Raw genomic sequence first — 21,631 nt, 5'->3', positions numbered from 1 at the left:
TTTTGGAGCATTGCAAATTGGAAATACTCAACCTGTACATGCTCTGCTTCCCCACAGTCCTAAACAGGATGACTAATTAGAAAAATGGATGGTTGGGTATACTTTGTTTGAATAACTTTGAATGTGTTTTAACTAATGTTTATAATCTTTTGATTACTCTTCATTTAACTAACCACGTTGAAAGATTTATTGTTTCTCTCTTGCTGTATTAAACCTGTAAATCTGTGTAGCCCCATCCTATTTAAGAACAGATTGAACTGGGACAAAATAACTGTCTTTCTACATGGATTCCTCTAAACAAGGAATTAAGTCAGTATTTCTATGGATAGGAATTTGCTCTTAGAAAAAAATAGACTGACTCAGGCTTACTGTCCTTGACATCATATGCCGCAGCAGCAGATCAGTGGATGAACAATTATTTTCTTCCTGCTGACATGAAACTAAAAAGTGAAAGTGACTGAAAAACAAAAGCCATCAACCTTTAAATTTTTTGTTCATTTTCATTCCTTCTATGCAGGCCCATTCCACTCGATTATATGATGCATATAAAATTAACCTTTTTAAATGAATCTGTTAACACTAGAAGTACCATAGCCAACGTCAATTGACACTGTGATTTTTTTAAACCCTTAATTACTTCATTAGTGCGCATGTCATGCTCTTTTCTCTCCTTGACTTTTTCTAAATGACTGCACTGCAAATGCCCATGTAATTGTAACTATAAAATTCTGTTCAGAAAAAATATGTGATTAGATTTATTTTGAAGACCACTTTAATAGCCACAAACAATGGCATTAAATAGTAGTGTCCAGGTATTAATGCTATCTCTCTTCTCTAGCTTCTTCTTCAGCTTCTTCTTGAATACATTTGCATATCTGTTTCATCTCAAAATAACCAGTTTAGGTGCCATTATCAAGGATTCTTTGTTGCTTTCCTTGGGTCTGACTTATAAAACACGGGCAAGCACAAAAAGAGGCTTGAAATGTGTGTTCGCAGCTTTCTGCACAAACATTGGGATTTCTAAAGAAAACTTGATGGGAGAATGTGCATAAATTTATAGCAACTCTGACGCATCCATACAGAACATTACTGAGAAACTAGGAAAATCAACACCCTTGATCAAGTAGAGAAATGCAGCCATACTAGTTAAATGAACACTCACTTGTATAATTTATATCATGTTAATTCATGACATAGCAATCATATCACACAAACAAAACTGACAATTATTATGTACACACTGTATTTTTGTTCCCTTTAAAGAGGATCGATGTTGCTTATTTGTACTGAAGATCTTTTTTGTATTTTTGTCAAATTATCTCGGCAACCTATTTTCACTTCTCAGGGAACTGGTTGACAGGTTAGAAATAACTCAGCCAAGCTTTACTCCATCATGCCTGCTGTGCTGGAAGCCGTTATCTGACCGACAAAACACTGAATTCAATTTTAGCATGGTGTGGGTGCAAATACATAAACATGACATTCTTTTGCCAACGTAAAATGGCAATTTACAGTAGCATCCAGTTCGCTTTACTGCACTCATATTGCAATAGGGATATCTAGCAAGAATGATGTTGCTTTTGTTGAATGTAAGTGACATTCCATTAACATACAAGTAATGCCAATATGAGATTAACAAAGACCGTGGCTCTGTGGCCTGGGTCAACCTGTGATTCATTTATTTTAACAATAATAATAATACATTTTTTTTATATAGTGTCTTTCCCATTCTCAAGGCGCTTTTGAGGCAAAGTAGTTTTGGCACATGTGATGGTACTGTACATGGTAGCTGGTTGAACATAAAGTAGAGGCGCTATAAAGCCACTCATTATTTTCCGTGGTCTGTTGAGGTGTGCAGCCAGATATTCCTGAATGCAAGTGTCAGGGTTTCGATGCCTCAGGAGGGAGGCCGCTCATGATTGTTCTAATGTTCGTAAAAATGTAACCATTGATCATTTGTTTGTCTGTCATTTTCCCCAGCCAACAAATTGATTAAAAAAGTAAAACAAGGCTGCTTGGTACAATGAACAAAATGAGAGAAGTGCTGCAGCCCTCCACAAAAGATGTCCACAGAACTTTACTCAACAGCAGTGGTCATGACTAGGCCAGATACGCTCACCATCTATACATACAAGCAAACAAAGTGGCAAACTACTATTGTGCCAAGTGTGTAGTTAGTTACCTGCTATATTTCTTATTCTTATCTAAGCATCTCACATTACAAAAACTCACATTTGTACAAAGGTAAATCAAAAAGTAAATGTGGTATGCGGTAAACACAACAGATAGAAGCTGATGCAATATAACAGGTTTGTAAAGTCTAGGCTTATGGGTAATTTGAACACACACAATGCCATAAGTCTAGATGAAGCCAGGGTTAAATGAACAAAGACACTCCGCTGCAGAATTGCACCATTGTTGAACAATGTGCTATAGTGAGATTTCTTTTAGCAGAGGGAGTGAAACCTGCTGCAATTTATGGATGTTGGCCCAGCACAGAAGTGAAAAAATCTTGATTCAGCGAAAAGCTTATGAATAGGTAGAAAGATTAAAGCAGGAAAAAAAGGGTAATCAACAAAGCTTGATCTGGTCAACCATTAACATTGCACACACAAGCCCACATTTACATGGCAAATGACTAATCAGAGATGACAAATAAATTATGTTGTCCATGGCTGCTGCATATTTGGATATCTGCTATGGATCTGAACTTGCCATAGTGCTAGATTACTTGGAGTACTGTAAAGTGTGCAAGTGTAATGAAACAACAGCAACAGCAACTGGAGGTTGCAGTCCAAAACAGTCTTCCTGCTGCATGACAAAACATATTCCCAAGCACCAGACACAACAGTAGAGGCAATGCAACAACTGCAGTATGAAAGTCTTCCGCATCCCTCCTACATTCCCTATCTAGCACATCTTCAGCTCACTTAAAGAGACTATACACAGTTGAAGTTTCACATTTGATGCTGAGATTAAAGAAGCAGTGCAGACTTGGATTCAGGAGCAACCAAAAAGCTTCTACTCCCAGGGAAAGAAGAAGTTAGTGGAATGATACAAGAAGTGCATCAACCTGCCTGGAGACTATGTGTAGAAGTGATATAAATGTTATGTTCACCTGCTTACAATTACTTGTATTAAAGGATAAATTGTCTTTACTTTTTGATTATCTCTTGTGTATTTTATCATTATTATAGATAGATGTGGATGCACTCGACGAGATGGTAATGCTCTACAAACTGACAGGAGGGTCACAGGTAGCTAATCGAAGTATTTTATAATCTACTAGACCTGCTTGTGATCCATTTCTATATTTTCTATCTGCAATGTATTAGCAAGAAAGAAGGCAAAAGGCAGTTTATGTGGCTGTAATGTTGAACGAGAACGTTGCATGCTTCACAACATCCCTCTTGCTTCAGGCTGAACAACACAATGCTATGTTGTCAAATGTAGCCATAAAAAATGAAGAAAACCATGAAAGTGCCACCAGTTTGTTTGTGGGAGCTGCTCAAAGAAGTCACAAAGAATATGTTCTGACTGCTGATGTGTAGTGTAGTCACCCAGCATGCTATTTGTGATTTACAGACGTTTACATTAAACTACATCATGTAAAACTGTGAATCTTTAAATCTTTTCTCAGAAAAAGAAAACTTTTTAATTCATTTCTTTATAAATACGAAAAAGGTTTTATGCCAAGCATTAGTACAACCCATGAAATATTCATTTGTTTTATAACTGAAAATGTATACATTTTAACAGAAACTATATTCAAACAAGAAACTTTGTTTCAAAAAATGTATTTGTGCATACAATCAGACTTTTCATGTATTATTGTTAAACAATGTACTGTTTTTAGTAGTAGGTCAGCAGTGATGCTTTAATCAGGATAACGAGCTGGTGGGCCATTAGTGAAAATGAAACGTCTCAGATCAAACTTGGCATAGCCTTGGTGGTCTTAGTACTTAAAAAATGTGAAGCGGTTCTAGTGTTATATTATAACAAATGTAATCTGCAAGAGGCATTATACATTGCTGAGGATAAAAGTGTTGGTCACATAGATGATTATCTGCATTTATACAACTGCAATGCTATGATCCCCACCCTAGACACTGCAGTGTCCTTTACTCATTTCAACTAAAATATTGCTCCATAGTTAGTATTGTATGCTTCAACTACATGTTGTTGTAGTTAACAAATTTACATTTCACCAACAAAATTCAACATTTCAAGCACCAAAACTCTGTACTGAGCATTTGACAACTTTATCTTCTGAAGATTTTTTCCCCTGATAAGAGTCAAAAAAATGAATAGAATGCAAAACAGACTGTATTTTGTTTCCTTACAGGCCTATAGCAGTAGAATATTTAATTCAAGTTGATGTGAGATAAAAATATTAAAGCAGTAAACTGGCAAATGATTTAATTTTTTTGATTTGAATGAAATTAAAATGTGTTCACAGGCACACTCTTGGCAGATGAACCTGTGCTGAACTTAAGTGAATGTCTTTTTATCATTTCTTTCTAAAGGAAACTTGCATACATTTGACATTAATTTATCATGGTTTGACAGAAGGTTTGAGTATGTTACAAATTTTTTTTTGTGTTATATGATGTTGAAAAAAAAGGCAAATCTGTAATTGTTCACTAGACAAATTATGCTGTTCCACCTCATCTGTATTCCATATAAAGATGAAATTGTCAGGAAAAAAGTCAATAAGGTGTTATTATTTAATGTCAGAAAAAAGAATACAATACAACTGTTATGATTCATACTCTTTAAAATCATTTTTACACTGTTGGATTTTCTTTTTTATTTACTTTAACTTTTGAGGTTTTTTCATTTTGCATTTATTTATTTACAGTGCCTAGAAGAGTATTCCCACATTCCCCTTGGAGGTATAAAAAATTGTATTATTAATTATATTTAATTGGGCTTATTTGACACTGATAAACAGAGAATGACCCCTTAATGCCAACGTGAAAACTGATCTAGGAAAAGTAGTCTAAATTAATTACAAATATAAAACACAAAGTAATTGGTTGCATAAGTATTTGCCCCTTCAAGTATTTATTAGATGCACCTTTGGCAGCTGTTCCAGCCTTCAGTTTGTGTTCACAAGTCTTTGCACATCTGGTTAATGCCATTTTTCCCCATTCTTCTTCACTCAACTGATCAACACAACAACAAAAATATTTATTTATATAGCATATTTTCATACAACAATGTAGCTCAAAGTAATTTACAAGACAACAGAGGCAAAGTTTACAAGAAAAGAAAAACAATTAAAATTAGGTTACAATATTAAAGAATAAGTTACAACAAAACAAGGTAAGGTCAGATGTATAAGAACAGAAAAAACAGAAAAAGTACTTCAGTTAGGCTGGAGAAAAAACAAAATCTGCAGGGGTTCCAAGGCCAAAAGACTACCCAGCCCCCCTTGGGCATTTTACCTAACATACATGTTCCTAAATTAAATGTCTTAGTTTTCATGTTTCATATGATAGGATTTGATGAAGTTGGTCTCATAGACAGTTGAGACACCTGCCTATATTCCATCATCTCAGGAGCCTTCTTGGTGGCTTGATCAGGTGGTGGTGGTGATTGGTGCCAGCAACAGAAAAGACAGAAGAAAATAGTGGGGATTAATACAGAAAGTGGATCCCTGAAGATTATGACAGTTCTATATTCATTAAGTCTATTAGGTATACAACTGAAAACAGCTATGAGAAAGCCATAATAAAATGGCATGGGGGAACAGGCATTCTAAAATATAGGATGGAGAAAGATTATTTAACACTTTATAAACCATTAGTAATATTTTAAAATCAATTCTGAATGGCACAGGTAACCAATGTAACAAAGGTAAAGCTGGTGAGATGTGTTCAAATATTCTCTTTCTAACCAAGATTCTGGCTGCTGCATTCTGCACTACTTGCAACCAATTGATATCTTCCTTAGGTAGTCCTGTTAGGAGTCCATTACTGTAATCTAACTGGCTAAAAACAAAAGCAATTTTTTAGTGTCTTTCATTGTTATAAGAAGTCTAACTTTTGCAATATTTTAGTGAAAAAATGCAGTCCTAGTAATTTGGTTAATATGCGATTTAAAGTTTAGGTCAGAGTCAATGATTACCCCTAAATTGTTTACCACTACCTTGATTTTTAAACCTAAGAGATCAAGTTTATTTTTTTCCCTTGCTATATCCATGTTTTCTAATCACTAAGATTTGGGTTTTTTTTTATCTGTATTTGTTTGAGAACGTTACTACTCATTCATTCAGAAATACTGTTAAGACACTGGATCAGAGACCCAAGAGCATCAGGGTCATCTGACACTATCGATAAATAAAGCTGTGTCCACTGCATAGCTGTGATAGCTCATTTTGTGCTTTGACCTAATAGAAGCATGTAGGTTGAAAAGAGCAGCGCACCCAGAGCAGATCATTGTGGTATGCCATATAAGATATAATGGGTCTCTGAAGTACATTCACCACAACTAACAAAGAATTTTCTACCTGTTAAGTAAGAGTGAAACTTATTTAGGATCCTGCCAAAGAGGCCCACCCACTGTCTAACATATATTATAAGAATACTGTGCTCTATGGTGTCAAACTCTGCAGTCAAGTCTAAGCAAACACGAACAGATATACTGTCTCTGTCCACATTAACATACAAATCATTTACTACTTTAACCAGTGCAGCTTCTGTACTATGGTTTGTTCTAAAACCTAACTAAAACTTATCAAGAATATAATGCTTATTCAACTAATCATTAAGCTGCTTAATAACTGTCTTTTCTAGAATTTTACTAAAAAAAGGCAGGTTAGAAATTGGTCTTTAATTGTCAGAGGAGTCAAAAATATTTTTCTTGAGCAGGGGTTTAACAGCCATATCTAATGATGAGTTCACTATGTTATGTACAATATCAATATGGACAAAAGCCTGTTGGTAGTGGGTCAAGGATGCAGGTAGAGGGCTTCAGTTGAGAAATTATTCTACGTAATTCAGGTCCATCTATTCCACTGAAAGAATTTAACTTGCTTAAAAGGACATGCTGGGATTCATTTGGATTAACTTTGGGAGGCTGTACTGTATTATTTCTAATGTAGTTTTTGTATTTAAAAAATATAGCAAAAGCCTCACAAGTTTCACTAGTAGTTTTTAGGAGGCATTCCATTGAGTGAGCTGGGATTAAAATGCGATCAATAGTTGAAAATAAGACTCTTACTAGTATTATCATTTATAATTTTAGAGAAATAAAAATGCCTCTCAAGGGTGACTGTGTTGTTATATTCGGTTATTTCTACCTTCAACATTTCATAGTGGACTACCAGTTTAGTTATTCTCCATTAACCCTCAGCTGTCTTTCATATTCTATTTAAATGAGTCTTCCAAGGTATAATAGTGCTTATAGCAATTCTTAACTGTTTTTTAGGGGACACTGTGTCAACTGCAGCTCTTACCTTGGCATAAAGAAATTCTACATTACTGTTTACACTATTAGCACTATTGAGACAAACACTATAAGCCAAGTGATTGTTCAGAATATCAACAAACACTGAAGCTGCAGATGTATCAAGTTTCTAACAATATGCTTCTCATTAGTTGTAGTTATCAGTATTTTAAATATATATAATATGCAAAAATAGTCTGATATACCAACCTGCCTCATTCCAACTTTTTTTATTTTATTGATTTTATTAAAATTAAATAACATTCCACACACATAACTCAAGTTCTACAAAAAATAAAAATAAAAAAAAGGTTCTAAACAAATCATCCCCGCCCCTGAGAAAGAGAGCTAGGCCATCAGTCTAAAACTTTTTGCTAGTAAAGATAAATGAATAGATAAATTAATAAATGAATAAAAATTATAGAGTAGAAAGAGGGGAGAGAACCTGCTTCCTTAATTTAAATGATTATTCTAAAATGTTATTGATTAGATCCTGCCAGGTTTTGACAACATTTTGTGCAAATCCTCTAAGTGTGAATTTTATTTTTTGTAGTTTCAAATAGTATATAATATCAGTTACCCACCTACTTAGAACAGATGAGTTAGGATTCTTCCAGTTGAGCAACATAACTCTACGTACCAGTAGTGTTGTAAAGACAATTACAGTTTGTTTGTCCTTCTCCACTTTAAGCCCATCTGGAAGTACACCAAACACTGCTGTTTGTGGAATAGGAGGGATTATGACACCAAAGCTGTCTGACAGGAATTTAAAGATTATGGTCCAAAATTATGTTAATTTGGTGCAGGCCCAAAATATGTGGCCTAGTGAGGCTGGAACTTGATTGCAGCGTTCACAGGTTGGATCTTACCCTGGAAACATTTTGGACAATTTTAAATGAGAGAGGTGTGCTCAATATATAACTTTGAGTTGAATAATTCTCCCCGTGACCCTGTGTTGGGATATAGTGGGTTGGAAAATGACTGACTGACTGAATAATTCTATGCTTTGTGCATATGGCACTCGAGTGAATTCTGTGCATTGCTATGTTCCACTCCTTTTCTGAAATGTCGAGTAAGAGATTCTTTTACCAATGTTCTCTTGGATCTTTGAAAGTGAGGAACTGTAAAATAGTTTTCTATATTATGGAAATGCTGTCTGAGTCCTCAAGACTGAGCAATATTTTTTCCGGCATAGAAGTAGGTGGGAGGTGAGGAAAAGTAGGCAGGTCCTGTTTATCAAAGTTTCAGATTTGAAGGTAGTGAAAGAAATGTGCTGCTAGAAAGTTAAATTTGGAATGTTATTGTTTGTAGGATGCAAAGACGTTGCCTATGTACAGATCTCTTAAGTGATTTAATCTCGAATGTTTTCCAGGCATTAAAAACTGCCTATGTTTGAGAGGGTGAAAAAAGGTGGTTCTCATGCAGAGGTGCCAGAGATTTTCTATCTTAAAATACTTCCTACATTGGTTCCATATTCTGAGTGAGTGAAGCACAATTGGGTTGTTAGTCATGCCTTTTAATCTTTTAATCCTTTTAAAATCACTAAATCCAATGTGTGTCCTTCCTTTATGTGTGACTTGGCTGATGTGCTGACTCAGATCAATAGAGTGGTGTAACATAAGGATTTCTCTTGTTTTCAGGTCCCACTGGTGGTCCATATGAAAATTAAAATTGCCTACAATTAGAAACTTGTCATAGTTAGTTATTATTATAGATACTACGTCTGAGAATTCCTCAATAAAAGACACATTATAATATTTAATTGGCTCAAGGAAATACTCACTAAACTGCCACCCTTTTTGCTTTGGGAAACTGAATGAGTAAAGCTGTAATTTGGAGGTGCTGCATCAATTAATACTGCTGCACCATATGAGCTGAGAGAAAGTCAATTTTCCTGTCACTGATAAGATCATTAATTTATGTAGTCTTGCTGGTTAACACTAAAATTTTATAAACCCTCATTTATGGTCACGGAGAGCTGAATTTTAATTAAATTATTTGTGTTTATGCCACTTTGTGCAGATTTTTTTAATCTATGGTCTGTTGTTGTAGTTCTAATACAGTGCACATGTATAGGTGACATGGTAATTAAATTATTCACATTTATACCACTTTGTCTGGGTTTTTTAGTTAGACTATGGTTGGTTATTATAGTGCTAATACAGTGCATATCTAAAGGCAAAGAACTACTACAGGAATTATCACATCCTAACACAGCATTATACAAAACATCCATCCATCCATTATTTAACCTGGTATATCCTAACTACATGGTCACGGGGGTCTGCTGGAGCCAATCCCAGCCAACACAGGGCGCAAGGCCGGAAACAAACCCCGGGCAGGGCGCCAGCCCACCTCAGGGCGCACACACACAAACACACACCAAGCACACACTAGGGACAATTTAGAAATGATACAAAACATTAGGACTAAAATTACATAATCAGGAAAGATAGATTACCTTTGAGATGTTTTTGGAGAGGGCCCATGCACTGAATCTGTTAGGATGCAGACATCTTGTCTGAAAAAAAATGGTCTTTCCCAGAAGAGATCCCAGTTGTCCACAATACTGATGTTTTGTCTTTTGCAAAGTCTCTCAACCACTTGTTCAAGGATAGTAGTCAACTATATGCTAAACTTGACCATCTAACCAATGACAAAGGACCTAAAATGATTCTCACAGCCAGGGTCCTCTCTTTTGTGGCCTGAATTAGTGCTGCAAAGTCCATCTTTAGAACCTCCGACTGTTAGTGTTAAATGTGATTTACACCCACATGTACACTGTAGTACAATGGTCCTAACAGCCCTGTCCTTGTGCTTCTTGATCAAGATCTGTAAGTTTGCATAGGGATTGTAATTAGCAGCCCTTTTCAGGTTCAACCAAAATTCTCATTTGGATTGACATCTGGACTCTGAATTGGCTACTTCGGGACATTAACATTGCAGTTTTAAAGCCATTACTGTTCAGCTTTGGCTTTATGTTTGGGGTCATTGTCTTACTGAAAAACAAATCATCTCCCAAGTTGTAGATTTCTTGCAGATTGTATCAGGTTTTCCTCCAGTGTTTGCTTATATTTTGCCACACTCATTTTACCTTCACAAGCCCTCCATGACCTGCTGCAGATGCTTCATGGTGAGGATGTTGTGTTTTTGATAATGTGCAGCATTCAAACATGGTACTTAGTCTAATGGCCAAAAAGCTCAATTTTGGTCTTGTCAGACCATGAAACCTTCTTCCAGGTGACTTCTGGGTCTCCCATGTGCCTTCTATCAAACTTTTTTTTTTACTCACATAAATCTGCTATGGGTGAAGCATTCAGGCAATGGTCGTTGCATGCTTAGTCCCTTCACTTTAAGCCACTCTAGCTTGCAATTCCTTCAGAATTATTATAGGTCTCTTGCAGTGCCAGTGCTAGGTTATTTTGCACCCAAGGCCAAGCTTATTAGTGCGTCAACCAAATGTTTGGTACCTAACCCATGTGGCTGGGTCCCCCAGCTCCCACCATGATCTGTGCCCTAGGCAAATGCATAATTCATCTTAATGATGGTGCCGGCCCTGGTTGCTTGGTGGCTTCCATCACTAGCTGCCTTCTTGCATGCTCATTCAATTTGTTTGGATGGCCTGTTTTAGCCAAATTTACAGCTGCGCCATACTTATTCTATTTCTTAATTACTGATTTAACTGGACTGCATTGGGTATTCAGTGACTTAGATATTTTTTTGCATTCATTTCCTTATTTCTGCTTTTCCACCACCTTTTCATAGAGATACTTGGAGTGTTATTGTGTCTTCATTGTATAGGTGAAGCCACAGTACTAACATACCACACATTGGACCTTCTAGACTCTGATGCCATTATACAACAATTAACTGAAACCCCTTAATTACAGACAGGTGATCTGCATTTGTCTAATTATGTACATTCTAAAACCATTTGACTGCAACAGTGATGATTTACATTTGTCATATTAAACAAGGTCAATTATTTTGTGCTTTATATTTGTAAATAATTTACACCACTTTGAAGGATCTGTTTTCTCTTTGACATTAAAGAGTCTTTTTTCTGTACATCAATATCAAATGTCAATGTCTGATCACTGTTTCTGTGGAATTTGCATGTTTTTCCTGGTATATGTTTGTTTTTTCTCTTTGTACTCCAGTTATTCTCTTATATTGCAAAGGTGTTGAGTAAACTGGACACTCAAGTCTGTTCTGATGTTAATGAGTGTGGGTATACCTGTGTTCTCGCTATGAGCTTGAAGTTACTGGGAGAGGCTCTGCATAATCTGGGTTTAGAAAATTATTCATCCATCCATTATCCAACCTGCTACTAATGTGTAGATATTCAGTTCTTTTGAACAGCATGGTAAATCTTTAACACTAGAATTACCAGAGCCTACGAAAAAACTCGTCCCACCTTAAAACGCTCCTCACCTTTTTATCAGCATCTTTGGTCCTTTAAATGTGTTGATAAACAGCAAACAGCAAGCAGTCTGCTATCACATCCCCCACCGGCGCACAGTTTTCTCAGCTCAAGTCAGTTTACCTGCGTGTCAGTTGCTTAGAGTTGTATAGAGTGAGAAGTCAAGCAAAATGACACCTTTTATAAATACTATATCGTTATTTGGAACACATGCATTTCATGTGTGTTCCGTGTCTACAACGATCTATGTAAACATGATACCTTTTTTTTAAGCTGCTGAGCAATTTTCATTTGCCTTATGAGCCATCTCAATTCATTTGTGGTTCACACTTGGGTGGTGAGGATTCTTAGAGGTTTTAGAATTATTTTTGTATTATTAATAAACTATGACATTAAGCAATTTTCAGAAAAGAAGTTTTTAATTTTGCTCTGACTTTTTTCATTAAGTCACTTTTTCTTTTCATTGTGCATCAAGGTACATTCGTGCAGTCCCTATATGTTTACATTAAAACTTTAAGAAACATACTAAAGAAGCTTTATAACAGTTTTCAGTGGGAAAAAAATAAAGATGATTATATTTACCTCCCATTATATCTTTTGGGGAAATGTTAAGATTCAATCAGATGAATAAAAATGATACTAAAACCATAATTTGTCCTGTAAGCCTACTAGTTTTTCTCTGAGATTATACAGGAGTGGCAGGGGTCAAGTACCTAAGCACACAGTTGGGAATAGTTGTCATGAAACAAGACAGGGTTCATTAATTAGAAAGTCACTTAGGCATTAATATTACTTTTATGAAAAAAACAGAATTTAATGTCGGGGTCATCAAGATTAGAAAAAATAATGTTGACCAATACTAAGGTGTTTAGACAACTGGGAAATGTACAATTACAAACAAGAAATGTGCAGGGGTCACAACAAAGTAGACCTTATCATCACACCAACTGCTTCTAAGTAAATCTGCAGGATGCACACATAAATCATAGTCACACACAAAAGGAGGCAAGCAGACTAAAATACACACAGTAGGTGACATATTAGGTTGGATTGGCAAGCTGTGCAGGCCAGCAACATACACACAAAAAAGGTCCACTGTCTTACAAAAAATGGCTTCTTATACCAAACTGGAGTTTGGCAATCTTTGATATGTCAAGGGCTGGCAGACTCCACAGACATTCAGCCATTCAGTTGTATTAGAATTGTTCCCACATGGAAATAATTTAAGTCCATAATAATGTATTTATTAACTGATCAAGAGCTGAATTATGAATTCAAACTGTTTTTCATTTTTTTTTAAATGTGATCACCCATGTGAAGATGCAACTCCCTTCACAACAATTTAGTTTTATATGTGCCCTCACCAGCTTTCTGTCCTTGTATTGGCTCCCGCCTGTCTGTTTCTTTTACAGTTGCTTACTTGCTGTTGCTAGTTTAAAAGCAACAAGGAGGGAAAGTAAGGCAAATATTTTCAAAAATAAACTTTTTTGCTGCTGGCTGGGGATTAAAAATGTGTGTTTTATCTGGTATAGAAAGCAGGGGGCAGGAGGTATACATGAGTTCACACCAACACAATCTCGTGAGTAGGTGAGCATGTGTGCATAAGCAAAGTTAGCTCACCTTTTTAAACAGGCATGGCACACATAACAGGAGAATGGATCACAAGGACCCTTGTCAGTTATTAGTGGGAGATGCCTAGTGAGAATGTAATAGGAGGTCTGAAGCTGAGAGAATCAGAGGTCGTTCAGGTTGTTGCTTATGGGCGTAAGCTTGTTTTGTTGGATGTGATGGGCTGGAATTCCATGGTATCAGAAAGCTTAATGACCCTCTGAGCTTTATTTACAGGGATGGCAAAACAAAACTAGGCCTAACTAAGAGAAAGCTTAATGTACTCAGATATTAAGTGCCCAAAATGGAATCAAATTTGAGTGTGTGCAATTTTTTTAAAAAATATTTATTATTCATTTTTATAGTACATTTTGCTAATTATTTTTTTTTTTCACATTTTTCGAAAATGCACTTTTTGAATTATTTAGGTAATTATTGAAGTATTTATTGCACAATAAATTGCTTTTTTTTCTAATTGTAGCCATGTGTCCTCCTTTGTTACTGTTCCACTGGCCTCTGTCCCTCTATCAAGTCCCTTGGGTCTGCCAGATTTATTGGATGAGGATCCGAGGGCCTGGCAATCCAAGATTCACTAGACATTTTCTGTGTACAAGGCAATGGACAATACTTTATTTTTAATGAATTAATGACCTAATAATTTGATTGATTAACCTCTGTGGCTGAGGTTATTGCAGTGATCAAAAAGTGCCATAGAGAGAAAGGCTTGGGGTAGATAACAAGAAATTTGGAAAGTGACAGATATTTTGGGGTTGTTTTTGCTGAAACTTTTTAATATTGTGTAGAAGACAGGGACAACACTGAGACTAGCAGACTGTGGCGAGTGTCCCCTTCTTATCATGGGATCACACTTCTCAGACTTCCTGGTAAAGCCGTCACTCTAGGGTACTGGAATGGAGACTCCCTCCAATAGTTGAAACCAAGATTCAGGAGATGAAAAGTGTAGCCTGTCCATCTCTTTGACCTGAGAAATTTGTTAATCCTGTCCATGTATGTATTGTGAACATGGAAAAAGCTTATGACCATCTACCCTGTGAAATCTTCTGGGAGGTGCTGCAAGAAATTTGTATACTTTAGCCTTTGTTGTGTGCCATTTGATTCCTATATTTGGTAAAAAAGAGGTGTATTTTCAGTATTAAATTTAGACTGTCCATTGGACTCTGCATTGTCTTCTTGACATCCTTAATCTTTAAATCATATGCATATCAATTTGCAGAAGAGTCAATCTGAAGGAGATTAAAGACTGCTAAATGGTGACAGGGGAAAGTGTAGTTAGACAGCATAGGATGGTGGTCTGTAGCATGACTTTGGAGATCAAGAAGAGGAGGAGAGTGAGGGCAGAGCCAAAGATCAAATGGTGGAAATTGAAAAAGGATGACTGCAAGGCTGAGTTTATGGAGGAGGTAAGACAGGCACTGCGTGGCAATGAAGAGCTATCAAACATCTGGGCAACTACAGTTCATTTGATATTTGGACTTCAGGCTTCACACATTACTGTATAAACTTCATGTCTACATTTTGTCAAATATTACTAAAACATGAAAATAGTTTCCGTTTTAATGATGTGTTTACATAGATTGTTGTAGACATGGAACACACATGAAATGTATGTATTCCAAATGACAATGTATTATTTACCCTCTACAACTGCCACTGCTCCAAGATAAACACTGAGCACTGAGAAACTTCTTTGTGAATTGAACTGCGACGGTGGGTGGGGGATGGGAAAGCTGTTTGTGCTCATCGACACATTTACAACACAAAAGATGGTGATGGAGAGGTGTGAACGGATTTAAGGTTAGCCGTGATTACAAGTGTTTTCATAAGCTTTGGTAATTCTAGTGTTATGAAGTCTTGGAAAGTGAGAGGATGCCTGAGGAGTAGAGCAGGGTACTGGTACTGATTTTTAAGAATAAGGTGGATGTACAGTAGTAACTACAGGGGGATAAAATTAATGAGCCACAGCATAATGTTATGGGAAAGAATAGTGGAAGCTAGGTTAAGAAGGGAAGTGATGATTAGTGAGCAGCAGTATGGTTTCATGCCAAGAAAGAGCACAACAGATGCAATGTTCGCTCGAGGGTGTTGATAGAGTATAGAGAAAGCCAGAAGGAGTTGCATTGTGTCTTTGTGGACCTGGTAAAAGCATATGACAGGGTGTCTCAAGAGGAATTGTGGTATTGTATGAGGAAGTTGGGAGTGGTAGAGAAGTATGTAAGAGTTGTACACGATATGTACGAGGGAAGTGTGACAGTGGTGAGGTCTGCAGTAGGAGTGATGGATGCATTCAACATGGTGGTGGGATTACATCAGGGATCGGCTCTGAGCCCTTTCTTATATGCAATTGTGATGGACAGGTTGACAGATTAGATTAGACAGGAGTCCCCTTGGACTATGATGTTTGCTGATGACATTGTGATCTGTAGGGAGATATGGAGAGGTGGAGATATGCTCTAGAGAGGAGAGGAGAGAAGGTCAGTAGGAACAAGACAGAATGCATGTGTGTGAATGAGAGGTCAGTGGAAGAGTGAGGATGCAGGAAGTATAATTGGAGAAGGTGGATGAATTTAAATCCTTGGGATCAACAGTACAATGTAATGGGGATGATGGAAGAGAGGTGAAAAAGAGAGTGCAAGCAGGGTGGAATGTTTGCAGAAGAGTGTCAGATGTAATTTGTGACAGACGGTTATCAGCAAGAGTGAAAGGGAGGATCTACGGGATGGTATTTAGACCAGTTTTATTATATGGGTTGGAGATGGTAGCACTGATCAGAAAGCAGAACATATAGCTGGAGATGGCAGAGTTAAAGATGCTAAGATTTGCATTGGGTGTGACGAGGATCGACAGGATTAGAAATGAGTATATTAGAGGGTCGGCTCAGGTAGGAGAGTTGGGAGACAAAATCAGAGGGTGGAGATTGTGTTAGTTTGGACCTGTGCATGGGAGAGATGCTGGGTATATTGGGAAAAGGTGTTAAAGATAGTGCTGTCAGGCAAGAGGAAAAGAGGAAGGCCTAAGAAGACGGTTTATGTATGTGGTGAAAGAGGACATGCAGGTGATGGGTGTGACAGAGCAAGATGTAGAGGACAGGAAGATATGGAACAAGATGTGGCAAATCCTAACGGGAGCAGCCGAAAGAAGAAGAAGAGTTGAGGTCGTTAGGAAATATAATTAGGAATGAGGAATAGAATTAGGAAGCACACTGTGTGCCTCCCACAGGGTGTGTATGAGGCACATCACAATGGGAAAGAACCAAAGGGCAGACATATTAAAGACATCCTCTTGACTGTCCTGAGAGTGTTTGAGGATTCACCAGGAAGGACTAGGTGAACTTGTTCAGGATAGGAATACCTTGGGTCTGATCCAGAAAGAGAGAGGTAAGAAAATTCTGGACTAGAAGATGAATCCATGCTTGCTGTATTATGAATTTGCACCAGCAGATTATCTGGTGACAATTTCGAATAGATTGATGCACAATTACACGCCTTTACAGCAAACTTTAGAAGGCCTTATGAGTCAAGCACTGAATAGCTGACCAACCACGAACTATAAATTTGAGTAGCATAGGGCATTAATGCTCACATCAGCAGACTGAGAGGTGCTGTTTGCAGCACATGAGGATTTTTGGCACATCCTCCAAAAGAGGTGCAATACAGCAGGAGCAACTGTCAATAAAAGAGAAATGCTATGGAGCAATATCATTGAAAGAGGGAATACATAAAACAGATAATCAGTGAAATATGTCTGAACTTTGTGTGGTGAATTACTGTATTGTGCAAAATGTACTCCGACAATGTTACTTGACTTGAAATGCTATGTGTACTGAAGTAATCACTGCATTCTGTTCTTGAAATGTTAATAAAATTAACATTCTGTTCTTGAAATGTTAATAAAATTAACAAAGTGTAAAACTCATAGCATTAAGTGTTCAGAATGCATCAAATTGTTCTAGTCATTACTGTAGGAGATATTGAATATTTTTCTGCTTGCATTGTGTCAACAAGAAGGCTTGATTAGACTTTAATGACTGGACACTTCGTCAGATGTTGTTCCTTGTTAAAATCTAACTTGATTTGTTTAAATTTATATATTTTAAAGACCATCTTTCACTATTAGGTCCACATAACACGATCAAAAGCCTGAGGGCTCAATTTTGGAAGTTGTGTAGCCCAAATGTTTGTTTTGTTGGTTCATGACAAATGTGTTATTTACTTATTTAAATATACTCTTCTGTTTTTTGTAGGGGGTTTGTTAAATGAGACAGATAGTGGCATATTCCAGTTTAAAGCTTTTGTTTTGACTTACAGTTCTCTGAATGGTTCTGCTCCTCAATATCTCCAATCTTTCACCTCTTATTGTGTCTCCTCAATAAGTCTCCAGTATGCCTGTCTGTTTGCTGACCATCCCTGCTCTTGCCAGACATGCCAAGACTGGACAATGCTTCTCTATTCTTTCTCCAGTGCTGTGGAATGATCTTCCTTTATCTATATGAACTGAACCCATTTTACTTCTGTTTAAGCAACTTTTGAAAACGCACATTTCATGTAATATTTTGGAACTGCTTAGTTTATCACCTATACAGCAGCTGCTGTTGCACTGACATAGAGTTTAAGATAATGACTTTTGTCTTAGTCTAGCTGCAGGTATAATTATATAGTAGTTCTACCCCATTGTGCTTGCTTTTTAATCTTGTTCTCTGTTGCTTTTGATGCTTGCACTTTCATTCTTTTATGTATTTAAACTTGCTTTGTAAGTCACCATTAACACTAGAATTACCAGAGTCTACGAAAAAACTCATAGATCGGTCCCAGCTTAAATCGAATAGCACCTCTCCATCAGCGTCTTTTGTCCTTTAAATGTGTTGATAAGCAGCAAGCAGCCTGCCATCACATCACCCACCGGCAGTTTTCTCAGTTCAAGTCTGTTTACCTGCGTTTCAGTTGCTTGGAGTTTTATAGAGTGAGAAGTCAAGCAAAATTACATCTTTTATAAATACTATATTGTTATTTGGAACACATGCATTTCATGTCTGTTCCGTGTCTACAACAATCTATGTACAGTAAACACATCGTTAAAACAGAAACATTTTTCATGTTTTTGTAATAATTGACAAAATAGAATAGAATAGAAAATAGAAAATAGAAATGTATAATGTGTTAAGCCCGATTTCCAAATATCAAATAAATGCTTTTACAAAAGGTACAAATATAACAGAACAAGTGCGCTTCTATTCAAGAATATAACTGCAGAAAAAGAACCCGCGTTAGGGTGCGACATTGACACGCATTTACTACGACTGCTTTGGTGGCGCAACGGTATCAACTGTTTGACTGTTAATCAAAACTTCACAGGTTCTATACCAGATGAGTCCAGATCTAAACACTAGTGTGGAATAATCTATAGCTGCAGGTGGAAGCTGCCGTCGCTGTGGGACGGATCTACGAGTTTTTTCGTAGGCTCTGGTAATTCTAGTGTTAATAAAGGCACCTGCTAAATAAATAATTTACTAATTTTCTAATTTCCTAATTTGCTTGAACATTCTAGTTGATTTTGTCACCTCTCCCATCGTGCTAAGTATCATAGTTCACTTGCGATACCAATTTATTTGCGCAAATCTGAGAGACATGCAGTGGACCGAGGGGAGGGGGGTGGGGCCCTCCTCACTCACGCAGCAGCCTCAGGGCGTATCTTACATTCGCTTAGCTAGCGAACGAGAGAACTGCTTAAGGGATTTAGTTCAGGTGTTTTTCTAGAATTTGCTTGAACATTCTGGTTGATTTTGTGACTTCTTTCATCACGCTAAGAATCATAGTTCACTTGCAGGAGCGATATTTTCGTGCTAATCCAAGACAGAGGCTGCTGGCTGAGGGGAGAAGGAAGCGTGACATCAGGATTGGGGAGCTGGTCTATCTCTGGACACGTTCTGGACTGTACATTGCCTTCGCTTAGCTAGCGATACCTTTTTGTTTATTGATACGCAGGGGATGGCTAGTAATGTTATAAAATACAGTCTTTGTCTCAGAATTTAAATATGTATTTGTTTACCATGATGGTTACTTAATCTCTGATACTTAATTGACCCAGGAACTTTCATCAAACAATATTATATTCTATGCAAATTAAATTTTAATAAATTAAAAAAAGAATTACTTAAGTGGGTCAGTATTTTAGTGAAAATTGTCACAGGATTGGAAGTTTCATTAAAAAAATACTTGAAGAAATAACACTGATACATGCTCAAACTTGTAGCAAAAATGATACCAAATAAAAACTTGGGTAAAAAAAATAAAAATGAAGGAAACGTTATAAAACAAAGTACAGTAGTTAATAATAATTAATTCTTTGCATTTATATAGCCCTTTTCTCATTACTCAAAGCGCTCAGCAATTGCAGGTTAAGGGCCTTGCTCAAGGGCCCAACAGAGCAGAGTCCCTATTGGCATTTATGGAATTCGAACCAGCAACCTTCCAGTTGCCACCGCAGATTCCTATCCTCAGAGCCACCACTCCGCCTTGTAATATTCTATAACTAAAAAGTCCTTGCTAATCAATTTATTATCCGTTATTCACTTGATTTACAATTTTTGTAAACTTTCTGGTTTCTTTGCCAGTATACAAACAGCTTCTAGAATGCTTAGTTTGCTTTTGTTAAAGTCAGTTTTAATTAAACTGAATATGCCAATCAGTGTACACAGATTGCTTCCTAGCCATTCTGTATTCTTAATTGAATTGAAGGAAAAGCAGAAGATTCAGTGGCCTACTTCTGTCATGAATGCCCCGCTGCTTGCTTAGAAAATAATGAGCAGGTATGGTTAGATATATGACATTTGCTTATTCTTTATGACTGTATTGTCTTGAAGAGGAACCCCAATTATATCCAAGTAGATGTAAAAACGAATTAGCAAGTACAAATCATTGGAAATCACTTGTACAACCACGCACACTCATTTCTCACCCAGTGTCTTCCCCTCCTGAAAATATTTTATAGTGCAACCATTTCCACAGGAAAGATAAATTAATCTAACATATGTAAAAGTGTTCATAGGCATAATTTTTCTTATATCTCTTTACGTCAATCTGTAGACTGAAAGATACTACAGGGCAAAATATATAAAACAAACCAAAGCCGGTAGAGTTTCAGGTTATCACCCTATCAGTAAAATTAGAGGAACTGGAACTTTTTCAGAGATAATTACTGTCTGACACTCTATATATGGAGGTAAAAACTATACAGTAGATCAGGATATGCCACACTTTTAATATGTAGCAGTTTACATAACCCATAACAAGGTTAATTACTAATGCGGTGATCTGCCAAACAGCAGTTCTATAATCCGTTCATTACAGTATCTAACACTTATCATCCTTGGCCATTTCAAAAAGAAATAAAAAGCAGTGCTCTCAGTTATTTTTCTGATTTAGTCTAACATTTAAATACTAGCCACTAATTATTTTATTTTTATTAGCTTCAAAACCTTTTCTAATTTATATACTAGCTATTAGTTATTTTTTATACTAAATAAAAACAAACTCACTGAAATTTAAATGTAATGATACAGCCATTCAGCCAATTAACATTTCCTTTGCAAGTAGTGTGGCAGAGTCTACTAATAAGGAAGGATTCATTTATTATTAATCAATTTTGATTTGCATTTTTATAAGTTTATAACGGAACATTTACAAGGTGTATAAGCAGTGAATCTATCATAAAAGCTTCTTCACATGTGGTAAAGGACCTTTATTGGTAATTGACAGAGATTTAATTTAATAGCAAAAAGCATTAATAAAATGCTCTTGTTAATGGCAGTTAAAAGCAGAATAAAGGGAGTGCAGGCAAGAAAGAAATTTGTAAAAGTAATGCTCATTGACTAAGGATAATTTGAGTGCATTTGCAATCCACAGCAGTTGCTGCATGGTTAATATTAGCCTAATGTGTTCTGCACAAGAAGGCTGAAAACGAGACGAATGAAGTTAAATTGAGCAACAGTACCCAGACATAAAATCAAATTAGAAAATACCATTAGAGAATTGCTCATCAAGATTGACTGTGCTTCATTTTGTTTCATTATATGATATAGTACATGTTCACACTCTGTTCACATCTTAGATTCAGAAAAAAGGAAGAGCACCT

This window comes from Polypterus senegalus, chromosome 11 (genome assembly GCF_016835505.1).
Source record: "Polypterus senegalus isolate Bchr_013 chromosome 11, ASM1683550v1, whole genome shotgun sequence".
In the NCBI taxonomy this organism is placed as follows: domain Eukaryota; kingdom Metazoa; phylum Chordata; class Cladistia; order Polypteriformes; family Polypteridae; genus Polypterus; species Polypterus senegalus.
Note: the sequence above shows the minus strand (reverse complement) of the source record.